At 39.3% G+C, this 15,421-nt stretch overlaps 1 protein-coding gene across 4 annotated transcripts in view; it reads left to right on the top strand.

Annotated features, from left to right (window-relative positions):
- The first annotated feature begins 628 nt into the window (after window positions 1-628).
- The window catches only part of MBNL1 (muscleblind like splicing regulator 1), a 219,907-nt gene continuing 205,114 nt past the window's right edge, over window positions 629-15,421 (top strand). For 2 of the 4 annotated variants that reach the window (XM_023733883.1, XM_023733884.1), the window contains exon 1: window positions 636-777. The gene's annotated coding sequence lies outside the window, so the exon portion shown is untranslated. Of the gene's footprint in view, window positions 778-15,421 lie in introns of all 4 variants that reach the window. The other 2 variants (XM_023733887.1, XM_023733894.1) reach the window with 2 other exon arrangements.

Genomic DNA, 15,421 nt, shown 5'->3' with positions numbered 1-15,421 from the left:
TCTCCTGGAAGTATTTTCGTTTAGTACCACGACCTGATAGAAAACTAACCAGTGAAATGTTCAGCAGTGCAGGATCTGCACGTTTTTTTGTACTTGTGGTTAAAGTTGTGAGAGACCGTAGCTCGTGGATAAGCAACAGTTTCGGTTTTGTAACGCTTTATCTATACGTAACAGACGACTCTTCATGAGAAAGGAAGCTAAAGACCTGTAGGTAAAAAACCACCACCAGATTCCAGGAAAATGCCCACTTACTGAAGTTTTCTGGTTTTTTTTTTTTTTTTCTTTTTTTTTCCTTTTTACAAGATGTCTGCAGTCAGATTAGCATTGAGGTCATGCTCCAAAGACTTGAAAGTAATTAGACTTAGAACAGTTTCTTTCGCATAGAGGTACATATTCTGCTTTTCTATGATTATCATTTAGCCACACAGGACATGTTTCCTTACGTAAATGAGCACTACTTAATCAAATATAGGTTTCAATAACTTAACTTTTCTAAAATTTGCTTGCACATATAAATATGCATTTGCATTAATTATATACGATACACAAAAATTGGAGCCTGTTGCCACAATTCTGTCAATTTGGTGAATAATTTTCCATTCCCTGTAGAATTTATAAAGCATAATAACTCTGGCGTTTCACAACTTCCTCTTCTACAGAGGAAAAAAAAAGTGGCTAGAGGCGAGAGCCGAGCAGCGAACAGAGTTCTTTGAGGTGCTGGTATTTTAACTCAACTATTTAAGCAGCTTAACAAGCATCTGTACATAAGGCATAGAGGTAAGAAGACAGTGTTATTTGCTATTTTTCATTTTACTAGTTGGATTGCTATTTATATAACAACATAGAGAAAATCCTGGCCAGATTAAAAGTAAATTTGAGAAGCCTGATAATTCTCTCAGGTTAATAGTCAATACGTTAAATGAAAAAGTTTAATGACCTTACAATGTTTTAACTTTACACACAAGCTTTTAAAAGACTGGAAATTTTTTAAGTTCTCGTTGAGCAGTAAAGAATTTTACCTGCAAAAGAAAACATTCTTTCTCTTTATTTATTTATTTTTAATTTAATTATTATTCATTTTTTGGCAACTTTTTACACAGTCTAGTGCTGAAAGAATTTTTGGATTAATAACTTTGAGAACTTTTTTCTTCCTCCATCTCCAATTTATTCATAACATTTGTAAATCCTCCCACATAGACCCACATTTTTGTTTTGCTTATTATTAGTTGGGCGTTTTCCTGATAAAAATCATTGACTAACCCTTAACCACAGTGAACAAATACTGTATTATTTAAAATGTGGCATTCTGGTATTTGTTTTCATAGCATTCAGTTATGATGATATTTAAAACCTTCAGGAAAATTAATTTTGTAGGTAAATAGTATGATTTGAAAATCTAAATCAGTTAATGTAATTTTAGAAGTTCATGGATTTCCTAATGAGGTTAATTCACATTCATAAGTGTTTAAAAATGTAGCAAGTGCTAAAACAAAGTAAGACTATGTCCTTGGGTTGCTAATCGGTGATCAGACTAAGCCGAAACTGATCTCGTTCATGACATTCTCCAATAATCTAAATTCAGCGGTAACTTTTCTTCTTGTTGGTGCCAATCGAGAGTAATACTTACACAAATTAACTGTACTTAATACAATTGTTTTCACAATATAGCAAGTTTTAAATCTTCCCTTTAAAAGCGTTAAGTTTCTTTATACTTTGGCTAAAGACATTATAGACATTAGAATGCGTAATTTAATACAACTTAAAAAGGAAAAGTGCAGTAAGTGAAACTGCTCTTTGGTTGTATATGTGGAAGTTTGGATAGTTTGCTCTGAGCATTTATATAATTTACCCATTTTCAGAAGGTGACAAGCAGCACACGTTTGCTCTGAGAGATTTGGTACTATAAATAACCCAATTAATATATTTGAATGCCTACTTGTTTTCTCTTAGAATAATTTCACCATTGCCAAAAAAAGTCTGCATGATTCCATCCATTAATGAATTTAATTTTTATCGTTCGGGTGACCAGTAACTGGTATCATGCTGGTTCTATTATGTTACTTGGTACCTAGATGTTATTGTTTAACTATTTTTTATGCAATGTGCTATAACAATAGTTGCTGGCTTTCGATTTTAGGGAAAAGGGAAGTGGAATGGTAGTGTTACAAATTCAGGAAATTAACTGTTGACTCATTTGACATCTTTGTAAAATTTTAAAATTAAGTTGGTAATTGTGAGAAATCCATTAAAATTGTGCATCTTCATTATGTATTACACACTAACTAAGCACAACTGCTTGCAACAGAACTTGATCGTGTTATTTGAAGCAGCATCTCTTTTACTGCCCCCTTTTTTTTTTAAGTTGAAAAGATTTTTAAACGTCTTGAATTTTAAATACGAGATATTTTTGACATCCTGTACTATTAAGTGCTATGGAGGTGATCCAGGAAGTGTGGAACTACACTGAATAAATGATAACAAGGAAGAGAAAACATAGCCTAAGGAAATTATGATCTAAAATGATTACCCTGTAATTCAGGACGGTGAATGAGGGCCAAGCCACAGAGAAAATGCTATCCTACTGGAAAGATAGATTTGTTGTTGTTGTTGTTGAGAATTGTTAATCTCAATTGTTAATTGCTAATTGAGCAGACTAGTTCTAGATATGGCCAATAAATGTAGCTGGTTTATTTATTTTTTTCTGTCTTTGAAAAATGTCTATTTAACAACAAAGAGTACCTGTTGTGTCTGAGTTGCCTTGAGACATGCAGATTCTTGAAGGAGCATTCTTGTCATTATTAGGGGAATAGCCAGGAGCATTGCATCACGCTTTTTATTTCACATATTTTCATTACAGAAAACATTTACAGCCTGCTCCCAAATCCAAGTTTTCGAAGTGAAATTAGATATTCTAAATAATCCATTTCTGTAAAATGTATTTTGACGTTTGAACTATAGACATGTTCTACTATTTTTAATTTAGATTACATTCACGGGACACAATTATCTAAGATGGAAACTATTGGATCTAATAAAAGCTGAAACTCTGTGACTGTTGTCTAGCATTGTGACATTTTATCACTGTCTTAATATAGGTTTCAAAGCATGGTTGACTTCGTGACATGTAGGTGACCTAGCTGGGTCATCTGTCAGCTCGTTGACAGCCCGGGTTGATTTTGCTAATTAAGCGGGTGTCTCCTTCCTTCATGGGGTGACCCTCCCAAAGCTGCCAGTCTGTGGAAGAGAATGACCTGCTCACCCAGGGGTCTATCCCATTCTCAAAAATATGTAATTTTTCAAATAATATTTTCACTTGGAAACAATGCTATTTATTTTTACATAAAGGACTGAATTTCCAAAAGAACTTTTGAAACATTTCGTTAGTTTTATTTTCCCATCTTTTGGACATTTTTTTTTTCCATTTGCAAGAATAAGGAGAAGAAAATTTATTGCCTGAAAGAAAGCTTATGATTTGGGGTGCAAACTAAGAAAGACGGCATGTTTTGAATTTTAAAACAGTCTTCTAAATCTAGGTGATGAGGATCTTCTAGCCTTTAATAGCAGATTTGTGTCCTCTTACATCTATAATCTCCTATTGGTTTTTAATGGAACTGACTTTCAAATGAGTGCCACATGTAGCATATTCATATCTATTATATGAATAAAAAATACAGTTGCCTTCAAGTGGATTCCAACTCATGGTGATCCCATGTGCGTCAAAGTAGTCCTGTGCTCCATAGGCTTCAGTGGCTGATTTTTCAGAAGCAAATCGCTAGGACGTCTTTCTGAGGTGTCTCTGGGTAAACCCAAATCTCCCACCTTTTGGTTAGCAATTTAATTTACACATCTGCACTGTAGAAAATGAAGACAGTTTGCTATCTTTTAATCTTTAAAATGTAAATGGTTTGTTGTTTGAGAATTGATGTTGTATCTCCTACACCTCCCTGTTATCATTGACATTTTCTATTCTTTTCCATAAACCGAAATTAGGTACTTAGATTTGATGTTTTCCAAATTTCTTCCAATTTCATGATTCCATCATTCCATAATATGTAGAAAATACAGATTTTCAGTTTTTCATCTAATGTTTTGTTAATTCTAATATCCTTGAGGAAAATACTGGATTTGTATTTTTAAATCCAATTTTTTAAATAACATCAACATAATTAATCTTAGAACCATGGAAAGTAGATAAGAAATGAAGCTAGCCTTTACAGATATTTTACACTAAGCGTTTAGTTTTCTTGAATATGTAGAAGTTATCACATTTTCAAAATTCTTCTCCCTTTGGAAACAAATATAAGTAGTAGTATGATCTTGAATACAATCCCATAGTTTGCTCTGATTCTGAAAAAAAATAAAATTAGTAGCAGTTTTTTATTTTAGTATATTTTAATTCATATTCTCTTTGCAGAAGAAAAAAAAATTTAAGCAGGCTGCTTTGATTCCTTTCCTGTGTTGATGAATAAATCTGAGTTAGAGGAAAGGCAAATACTTTTGTAAGAAATTAGGTTGCTTCTGAATCTGCTAACCGAAAGGTGAGGGGTTCAACCCCATCAGCGGCTCTGCAGATGAGAAAGATGTGGCAGTCTGCTTCCATAGAGATGTACAGCCTTGAAAACCTTATGGGGCAGTTCTACTCTGTCCTATAGGATCACTATGAGTCGGAATCGACTTGATGACAGTGGGTTTGATTTGGTCTGAAAAAAATAAAACCATATATTCAATGGCAATATATTTTTTTTTTAAATGCTCACCAGGAACTCTAGTTACAATTTATTGACTTCAAAACTATTTCATTTGGAAATAATTTCAAGCTTAAAAAAGTTGCAAAAATAAAAATAGTATCAAGAACACCAGTATGCCTTTCCAAGGCGCCCTGGTGGCATGATGGTTAAGCACTAGGCTGCTAACTGAAAGGTTCGCGGTTTGAACCCACCCAGCGGCTCCCTGAGAGAAAGGCCTGGCGGTCTGCTCCCTTAAAGATCACAGCCTAGAAAAATCCCATGGGGCTGTCACATGGGGTCGCTATGAGCTGGAATCGACTCTACTGCACCTAACAATGACCACATGCTGTTACTCAGATCTACCTATTAATATTTTACCACATTTGCTTTATCATATTTTTTCTGAAGCACAGGAGGATGTGACAAACACCATGGTCCTTTACTGTCGTGCGTATTTCCTAAGAATATCCCTAACATTAGAGATCGTCTCTTACATAACCACAGTACAGTTGTCTGCTTCGTAAATTTGCACTGATACAATAATTTTATCTAATATTTGTCTGTATTTCACTTTTGCTGTTTATCTAACAAGGTCCTTCATCGCATTTTCCCCTCCAGTAAAAGATCTAGTCTAGAATCAAATAATATCACATGTAGTTGTCTTGTCTTATTAGCCTTCTTTAATCTTCTTTGTCTTCTGTGAAATTGACAATTTTAAAGAATACAGACCATCCACTAACTCTTTAACAGAAATTTCCTTATTTTGTCTTTGTCTGACATTTCCTTACGATTAGCTTGTGGCTATGCACTTCCTACTAGAATATGGCGTAGATCATGCGTGTCCTTCTCAGGCTACCAGATGTAGAGCCACCTGATGTCCATGTGTCCCAAATTGCTGATGCTAATTAATTCCACTGCCCAGTTAAGGGGTTAGCTGATTTCTCCATTGTATAATGACTGCTTCGTTTCAAAATATTTTCTTTGGGTTGCGCATGTCTAGTGGGATCTTTTCTACAATGGTTACAAAGCAATGATTTTCAGACTCCTCCACATTTACCAGTCTGTAGGCCACATTTACTCTTTCCACGTCTATAGCTCTTCTGCGGGAGGCAACAGAATTATCCTCTCCCCTCTTTAGTTAATTATTAATTAACTTATCTATCTATTTGTTATTGATATGGACTCAAGAACTTCCGTTTTGTACAATCATTTCTAATTCCACATTTGGCCAGTGGAGCCCCTTCAAACTATCCTTGGTGTTTTTGTGACATGCCACATCATTTTTGTGAGCCCTTCCTGACTGTCAAAACAAGATGTTTCAGACTGATCTTGTATCTACCCTGCCCTACCCCTGGTATCCTTCATTTCTCTGACGAGTTCTGGTTCCTTTTAGGGGAGAATGGTTCTAGACGCCAAGATCTGGGAAATAGGTGTACTCAGCTGCCACTGGAATGTTTTTGCCCATCCAATTCCAATCCAACCCCACAAGCTTCTTTCTCCCTGTCCCTATTCCATATTTATATTCCTCTTCTTTCACAGTGTCAGCCATTGTGACTCCTAACAGCATCAGTGTATTTACTCATTTGCTCAATCCTGTAACCAAACCCGTTGCCATCGAGTCAATTCTGACTCATAGCGACCCTATAGGACAGAGTAGAACTGCCCCATAGGTTTCCAAGGAGCAGCTGGTGGATTGGAACTGCCAACCTTTTGGTTAGCAGACTAGCTCTTAACCACTGCACCACCAGGGCTCCGCTCAATCCAATAACACATGCAAAATAGTTTGGAAATTGCTTTACCCAAACCACTATGGTAAACAAATCTCTTGAAAAAAGAGCTCAGTGTTTGTTTGCACTTCTTCCCCCCACCCCCATACCTCCCCAAATACTCTGTTTTATAAGTTACTTGGATGAATTCTTCCTTCTTCCTCCCCACTCCCTCCTTCCTGTCTTCTTCCCGGACTCCTTCCCTCTCTCTCTCTCTCTCTCTCTCCATCCAGGAGGATCACAGTGCTCATTTGAAATATAATTAGGCTTATTTGTTCATTTCATTTTCGGTTTTAGGGGTTTTTCCCTTTCTATTGTTATTGTTTTAACTGTATTTTTTGAATTTTACTTTTACTTTTTTTTTTGTCCCCTAACGCATGGAGATCAAGTGCTACTTACCTTAGCCAATACTATTACACAAACCTAACATAACCTAATTCAATTCCAAAAGAGCTATTTGAGTTATTGGTTGAAATTTTACCTTTGTATGCCAATTCTTCTCAATCTATATTTATTCTGAAGTCAAGTTATCCTTTGCATATTATAAAAAGTGATAATTTCTGAAAGGGGAGTAGATATCTGTAGTCATGCTGGTACTCAGTCAAGCTTATGGATTTAGCATTCCAGAGGGTTTGTTTGTTTTTGTTTTTCAGGTAAATGGACATATAACATCATATTAAAAGGAAAAGAAATTAGAAAAGTCAGATAATAAAAGAAACAACCATGGATTTGTGGAGTCCATAAACAGTGCAGAAAACGCCCTTTTTTAGAAGTGATTCTAGAATATTCCTGCCCCTAGCACTCCCCTATATTCTTCCAGTACTCACAACTATAAATGGGCACTAATATTTGTGGTAGGAAGATAAAGTGGGTTGGTGTCAAAAGGTTTATTTTAAATTTCCATTCTGTCATTAATGACTTTGGATCTTGGATAAGTGCCTTCTCTTGCCTGTTTAGCTATCTAGTCCTATAACATTCCATTAAAAACCCATGCCTTCTTAACTTTCTGCCAACCTCTGGGCTCTTAGATCCAACTGATTAGTCAACATCACCACTCAGATGCTAACAGGCCGCTCAAACTCAGTATGTCCGAAATAAAGCTCTTCATTCCCCTGCTCTCTGCTCCATCGCTAATCTTCTTTGGTCAGTAAATAGCACCATCTTATACCCAGTTACCCAGGCCGAAAGCATTCTTGATGCTCCCCTATATCCAACCTATCAGCAAGCCTGTCAGTTCTATCTCCAAAATATATCCCAACACAGGTCCACCTCTTCCACTCTAAGACACTGTCATCTCTGTTCTGGTTGTAGTGCCCTCCTAAACATCTCGTTTATACTCTGCATCCGTTTTAGCGTGACCTTTTAAAACAGAAATCCTATCATGTGATTCCCCTGCTTTAACTTCCTCAATGGCTTCCCATTGTAATTAGGATTAAATCTGCATTCCTCACTATGGCTTATATGACTTGCCTCTGCCCACACTCCTCCCCCATATCCTCTCCTCCCCCTTCATCCACTGTGCTCTGGTCCTTCCTCATTTTGCCCCCACAGCATCCTAGCTCATTCCTAACTCAGGGACTCAGCCCTTCCCTCTCTGCCTGACATGCTCTTCCCACTCACCTTCCGTTACTTTATTCAGGTCTTGGCTCAAATATCCCTCCTAAGAGAATTTTCTGTGGCCAACATATTTAATTGGGGTATCTTCAACCCTGTCACTCTCTGCTTTAATTTTATTGATAGCACGCATTACTACACAAACTTTTTAATTGTGTTTATTTACTTATTTATTGTCTGTTCCTCTCATTAGAATGTAAGTTCCATGTGGGCAGGGACTCAGTCTGTTTTGTTCACTGCTGTATCCTCAGTGTCTAGAACAAGGCATGGAACATGTTAGGTGGCCTATAAATAAGTGAAGAATGCATGGAACATGGTTAAAAAAAAAAAAAAAGAACTGTTGCCGTGGAGCGGATTCCTACTCATAGCGACCAGATAGGACAGAGTGGAACTGCCCCATAGAGTCTCCAAGGAGAAGCTGGTGGATTATGAACTGCTGACCTTTGGGTTAGCAGCCCAACGTTTAACCACTGCACCACCAGGGCCCCATGGAACCTGGTAGGTGCCTAATGAACAAGTCATGATTAAATGAAAGGCCTCACCATCTCTGAGCCTCAGAGACAAACAGGCATGATAAAAATAGCACCCGCGTCCGAGGGTCCTCTTGAGGAGGTCATGGTTACCGCTGCACGCTAAACCGCCGTGCGATTTCCAGATGGGGACCCTGCTGTTAACACTGAATCAAAGGAACTGAAACAAAAAAAGTGGGCCCTGGGGACAATGAACAGACCACAGAAGTTCTCTTTTGGCTGTGTTGTCTCTTTCCCACTGAGTTAAAAAGAGACGAGGTCACAGTGGCTGCCAATAGCCTCTTAAAAATCCTGTGGGGGCAATGGCTCTGCACTGCTTCTCCCACTGCCTTTGCACCTGTCCTGCCCCTTCTCCCCATCCCCCAAGAAGAACGTGTGCCCCGCTCTTCTCTGCGGGTTGGGATTCGTTGCTTTCCTCAAGCTCGGCTGGAAGAGCTGTCTCCCTCTAGAACCCTTTCCTGATTAACCTCCCGCTGCGCTGACCTCCTGTCCGTGTACGCAGTTCACATGTTATCTTGCAATTAAGAGAAAACCAACACCATTGCCGTGCAGTTGGTTCCGACTCACAGCCACCTTATAGGACAGAGTAGAACCCCCCACCCCTGCAGGGTTTCCAAGGAGCGGCTGGTGGATTCGAGCTGCTGACCTTTTGTTAGCAGCCCAGCTTTTAACCACTTTGCAATTAATATGCCCTTATTTCCTAGCCCTGTTCTAGGTGTTAGTGTGGGTTATGAAGCTCTTCAAGGAAAACTGCTTTCCTTGTACTTCCAAAATATCAATGTCGTAAACACATAACTTGATTACTGAGATTCCTGGGCCCTAAATGATGATGATGATGATGATGATGACAGCTTTATATTACCTGTTGTACTTTTTTTAGTACCATCATATGTAAGGTGTTTCACATCATTAGCTAAGCTAATAACTTCACCAACCTTGTAAAATAAGTACCATTTTTCCCATTTTGCAGGCTTAATTTAAGAAAAAAGGGCGCAGAGGTTCAGGGAGGTAGACAGCCTGCTAAAGGTCACAAAACTGACCCTGGTGTGTCTGTCTCTAATCTGGTTCTTGGTTCTTCATCTTGTCATTATACTGCTTCTACTAGTTATTTGGAGCACTGGTGGTGCAGTGGTTAAGAGCTCAGCTGCTAACCAAAGGGTCAGGCAGTTTGAATCCACCAGCTGCTCCTTGGAAACCCTATGGGGCAGTTCTACTCTGTCCTATAGGGTCGCTATGAGTCAGAATTGACTCCACAACAAGGGGTTTAGTGTTAACGAATTTACTACTTACTTAATGAAAAGTAAGGTAAGCAAAACTATACTTTAAATACAGTTAAGAATTCATGGATGATACAGTACAGCCCCCGCCTCAGAGAAGTTACAGTCTAGTAGGGGCAATATGAAAAGTAGTGGATTGTCAGCCACAAAATGAAAACTATAAGGGGTCCTGTGAGAATGGTGCTTCTGAGTCCAGTCATGGCACAAGGTCCCCTGGAGGATACAACTTTAAAGATGAACCATCAAAAATATTCCATTCAGTGGAGAAGCATTGGGATGATGAATTTTCAGAAAATTTTCTAAGAAATGAAGAAAACATTTTAATATGTGAATTTAATATAGAACCATTTTTCTTCCATTCTATAACTTTAGCATAAGAGATCCATGTAAGCCTGGACTTCGTGGCGCCTCTCAGGAAGTAGGTGGTGTGAAAATAGGATTTTAACTCTTGCGAGAAGCCTCTGTTTTCATTTTAGAGTGAGTTTACTACTCACGTGTTCATGTATTAAGCACTGCTGGGCACTGCTGTAGGTGCTGGGGAAGCAGTGATGGACCACACCAAGCTTCTACATTTAAGGAGCTGCAGTCCGTGGGGAGAGACGATAAACAAGTAAATGAGTGGGTTTTTGTTAAGGGAATTGCAGATGGTGGTAAGTGGCTGGGGTAAGAGGAGTAGCTACCTCATGCTATTTCTCAGGAAGAAAATTCAGAAGAGTCGAAGAATAGACGGGGAGTGGATGCTTCTTTCCCTAGATGGCCCTCAAGGCGGCCTCTCTGAAGGGGTTATATTTAAGCTAATGTGGAGTATGAGAAGATGGAGAGTGCTGTGCAGAAGACCCGGAAAGGGTGGTCTAGAAAGTGCAGCAGCAGGAATGAACTTGGCACATCTGAGAAGCAGAAAGTAGGAGTCTGAGCTTCAGTCAGTAGTGGGGGATGAAGTCAAGGAGCTGGGGTTGAGAAAGGGACAGATCAAGTTGGTTATGGGCCGAGGAAAGGAGATGTACATTGTGAGAAAACATTTGTAAGGGATTAGGGGCAAGAGTGTGATGAATAACACGTTATAAATGTTTAACACAGGCCAGGAAAACCTGTTGTTTGAAGAGAAGCAGGAGTTACTACATAGGGCAAGAGTTTTTGTAGGAGATAAGTTTTTATATTTAGATGAATTTCAGATAACCCAAATTTACTTTCAGAGGTTAAATACATTTTGCAGCCTTTTCATTTCCATGCTAGCTGCAGGTCTGATAAAAGTGAAAATGGTTCAAGTATTATTTAAATTCATCCATTTAAGAATTTCAGCAAAGTTGAGGTGGAAAAAGTGACCCTAATCGTGGCCATTTGAAAATATGTACCCCGCTCTCAGGTAATGGAGTCATCACGTGTAGTTGTCTGCATGGATATGAAGCAGAAAGTCGCGAGAAATGGCTCTTCTCTAGGCTCCAGAGACCACAGATGTTCTCTTGTTTATTCTTCCCAAATCTCAACACCAATGACTGTAGAGTCCCTCACAACATCAACCTGCTCTTTGTAGCAGTAGCTTTTCCTTCTACTTTGCTCAGTAGTTACAAACTTCCTCTGAGTTATTTTTATTATCCCAAGAGATCTAAATGACCCAAACTTTTCCTTTTTAAATCACAGGCTTATTTGGACACAACTCTTTTTGCGGGGTGTGATTTAGGGGGGGAATATAGAACAGCTAACTAAAAAGGACATATCTTTTTTAACCACTGCGCCACCAGAACTCCATTGAGTAAGTAGAACTAATGTCTATAACATAGAGACCACAAGAACAAATGGTCTTTCCCTTATACTTGAAGAAGTTAATAACGACTTCCGTGGAGTCTTCTATTTTTGGTTTGGGTTAAGAACAGACAATAAAGAAAATACTAGCTGGCCTTAGAGTGAGTATGTGCTGGAAGGCAGAGAAAAGGTTTGTAATGGATGGGGAAGAACACAGTCGTGACTATCTTCGAGGCAGGGAGATGTGGTGGTATAGGTACCAGAAGCTGCCTTGTGAGTGTTCCGGACAAGCCTCTAATAGAGAATCGTTGGGCTGTGGTATTGGGGAGTGTGGAGAGAGGGAATGCTTTATGTGCTATGTAAGTGATGAATACCATCCTTTTGTGTAAATAGGGCGGCATGATACCTCACCATATTACGAGATAATTTCGGCGTGCAATATGGTATGTGGCTTCCAAGTGCATGAGTGTGAGAGAATGAACGCGTAAGCATCTGTAACGTCTGAGTGTTAAAGAACACCCATGGAACATTAAGTCACCCCGTGACTTGCTGCTTGCTAGTAGGGGGGCAGATTAACAAAGAAGCAAAGCTATTTAAAGTGCGAAAGGATCCGATTTCCTGCAGGTAGAGTAGTACACTTCTGTTGATGTGAACCAGACTGAGGAAAGGAAAGTAGAAAGAGCATGAGCCCTTGGAGACTGTTTAGTTAGCTCTGGACTGCTGATGGCCCTCCAGAAGGAGATGCTGGGGATGCTTCTTCAGGGCCAAGCGGCCTCTCCTCCTGCCTTATATGGCTTTGCTCCTCTGGTCGGTGACCATCACTTTCAAAAGTGTAAATGTTCCTCTTTCTTTGGTGATGTCATCATTCCTGCGGCCCAAGCATTTGTTACTCAGCCATACTTAGCAACACAGAACCATTATTTTCTCCTCCTACTTAGGGTTCTGAGTTGGTTCTTAGGAAGTTAGAAGATCCTTTTTTGTTTTTTCCTTTTTCAGGGAGGTAGGAATAAGAGCTGAAAAACAAAAGCTTGCTGGAACTATCTCTTGACTTGTGACGACAAACAGCCCTGACTGGGTACAAAAAAGAATTTTCACATACGGCTCCGAAGGAAGTGGTTTCCTCGAACTCCACATCATATACTCTTCTTTAAAGTGGTAGATGTCTTTTGCTTTGCATGGCTTGGCTTTCCCCTAGGTTTTATTTTTTTATTTATTGTAAAGTGGGTGGGGAAAATTGGACAAAAGAAACCTGTGCACTAGCCAGTTAAGAGTCGTGTTTCGGAAGTGGTTGTTTATCATTCAGGGGACTATCTTGGGTCCTTTCTCATTACATCCCGCCTGTCCACTCAGAAAACTGTAAAGGAATCTGTCTCTTCCGCTATACTAACCAAACCTTTGGCCCTCGTGTCGATTCCGACTCATAGCAACCCTGTAGGTCTGAGTAGAACTGCTCCATAGGGTTTCCAAGGTGCAGCTGGTAGATTCAAACTGCCAGCCTTTCGGTTAGCAGCTGAGCTCTTAACCACTGTGCCACCACGGCTCCTTGATTATACTCTCATGTAGAAAACAGCTGTACATTTCTTAACGTTGCAATTTGTTTTTAATGCTCATAGTTTGGAGAGATTTGAAATGTAACACGGGCTTATTTTAAGTTTCCAGATTCTTTAATTCATCGTTACTACCTATTTTATTTTATTATTGTACTTCAGGTGATGGTTTACAGAACAAATAGTTTCTCATTACACAGTCAGTACACATATTGTTTTATGACATTGGTTAACAACCCCATGATATGTCAACACCCTCCCTTCTTGACCTTGGAGGAGCTTTTTTCTTTTTTGGTGAAAATATACATAGCCAGAGATACACCATTTCAAAAATTTCTGCATGTACAATTCAGTGACATCGATTACATTCTTTCAGTTGTGCTGCTATTCTCACTATCCTTTTCCAAATCATTCCATCACCATTATCTTCAACTCACTGTCCCCTAGGCTTCCCACCAAACCTTTTTGAGTTGCTGGTGTCAATTTGATCTCACATAGATAATTCTTCTTTTTTCTTTTGTACTTTAGATGAAGGTTTACAGAACAGAATAGTTTCTCATTAAACAGTTAGTACATGTATTGCCCTATGACAATGGTTAACAACCCCACGACATGTCAACACTGTCCCTTCTCAACCTTGGGTTCCCTATCACCAGCTTTCTTGCGTGCTCCTGCCTTCTAGTCCTTGTCCCTGGACTGCTGTGCCTCATTAGTCCCATTTTGTTTTATGGGGCTGTCCAATCCCCGGCTGAACTCTGAACCTCGCGAATGACTTCACCACTGAGCTAAAAGGGCGTCTGGGGGCCATACTCTCGGGGTTTCTCCAGTCTCTGTCAGGCCAGTAAATCTGGTCTTTTTTATGTGAGTTAGAATTTTGTTCTACATCCTTCTCCAGCTCTGTCCAGAACCCTCTGTTGTGATCCTAGTCAGAGCAGTCAGTGGTGGTAGCCAGGCACCATCTAGTTATACTGGACTTAGTCTGGTGGAGGCTGTGGTAGCTGTGATCCACTAGTCCTTTGGACTAATCTTTTCCTTGTATCCTGTTCTCTTCTTTCTCCCTTGCTCCAGAAGGGGTGAGACCAGTGGAGTATCTTAGATGGCTACTCACATGCTTTTAAGACCCCAGACACTACTCACCAAGGTAGAATGTAGAACATTGTCTTTATAAACTGTGTTATGCCAGTTGAGCTAGATGTTCCCCGAGACCATGGTCCCCACAGCCCTCTACCCAGCAATTCAGTCCCTCAAGGAGTTTGGATGTGTCTATGGAGCTCCCGTGACCTTTCCTTGTACAAGTTGTGCTGGTTTCCCCAGTATTGTGTACTGTCTTAACCTTCACCAAAGTTATCACTTATCTATTGTCTATTTGGTATTTCCCCCACCTCCCACCCCTCCCATCCCTCATAACCAACAAAGATTGTTACTTTTTGTGTGTAAACTTTCTCACCAGTTTTTACAGTAGAGGTCTCATACAATATTTGTCCTTTTGCGATTGACTTATTTCACTCAGCATAATGTCCTCCAGTTTCATCCATGTTATGAGATGCTTCACAGATTCACCATTGTTCTTCATCCTTGCATAGTACTCCATTGTGTGTATGTACCATAGTTTGTTTATCCATTCATCTGTTGATGGGCATCTAGGTTGTTTTCCATCTTTTTGCTATTGTGAACAATGCTTCAGTGAACCTGGGTGTGCATATGTCTATTCATGTGACAGCTCTTATTTCTCTAGGATATATTCCTAGGAGTGGGATTGCTGGATCATATGGTATTTCTATTTCTAGCTTTCTAAGAAAGTGCCATATCAATTTCCAAAATGGTTGTATCATTATGGATTCCCACCAGCAGAGCATAAGAGTTCCAATCTCCCACAGCCTCTCCAACATTTGTTATTTCCAGTGTTTTTGATTCGTGAGTGCTTTTTTTTTGTGGTGCTGACTTCTTCTTTGTTCCTCTTACTCTCCTGTGCTGAATTCCTTTGTTTGTCGTTTTTTTTTCATTTCTTTTGTTTTTACTAAGACTTTATGTTTTTCCCCTTTAGTTTGATGAGTAGGTTTGTTAACTTTCTTTGTGGTTACCGTGAAATTTACCCTTATCTTTCAAAGTTTGAAGCAGTCTATTACTACTTGGTATCGCCTTGCCTTCCTCTCCATTAGAAGGTTCTATACCTACACCGTTTATTCCCTCTTTTATTGTTCTGATGTTGTTGTCATTTAC

The sequence above is a fragment of the Trichechus manatus genome, unplaced genomic scaffold (assembly GCF_000243295.1).
Source record: "Trichechus manatus latirostris isolate Lorelei unplaced genomic scaffold, TriManLat1.0 scaffold00062, whole genome shotgun sequence".
In the NCBI taxonomy this organism is placed as follows: Eukaryota; Metazoa; Chordata; class Mammalia; order Sirenia; family Trichechidae; genus Trichechus; species Trichechus manatus.
Note: the sequence above shows the minus strand (reverse complement) of the source record. Positions and strands in the feature narration are given on the sequence as shown.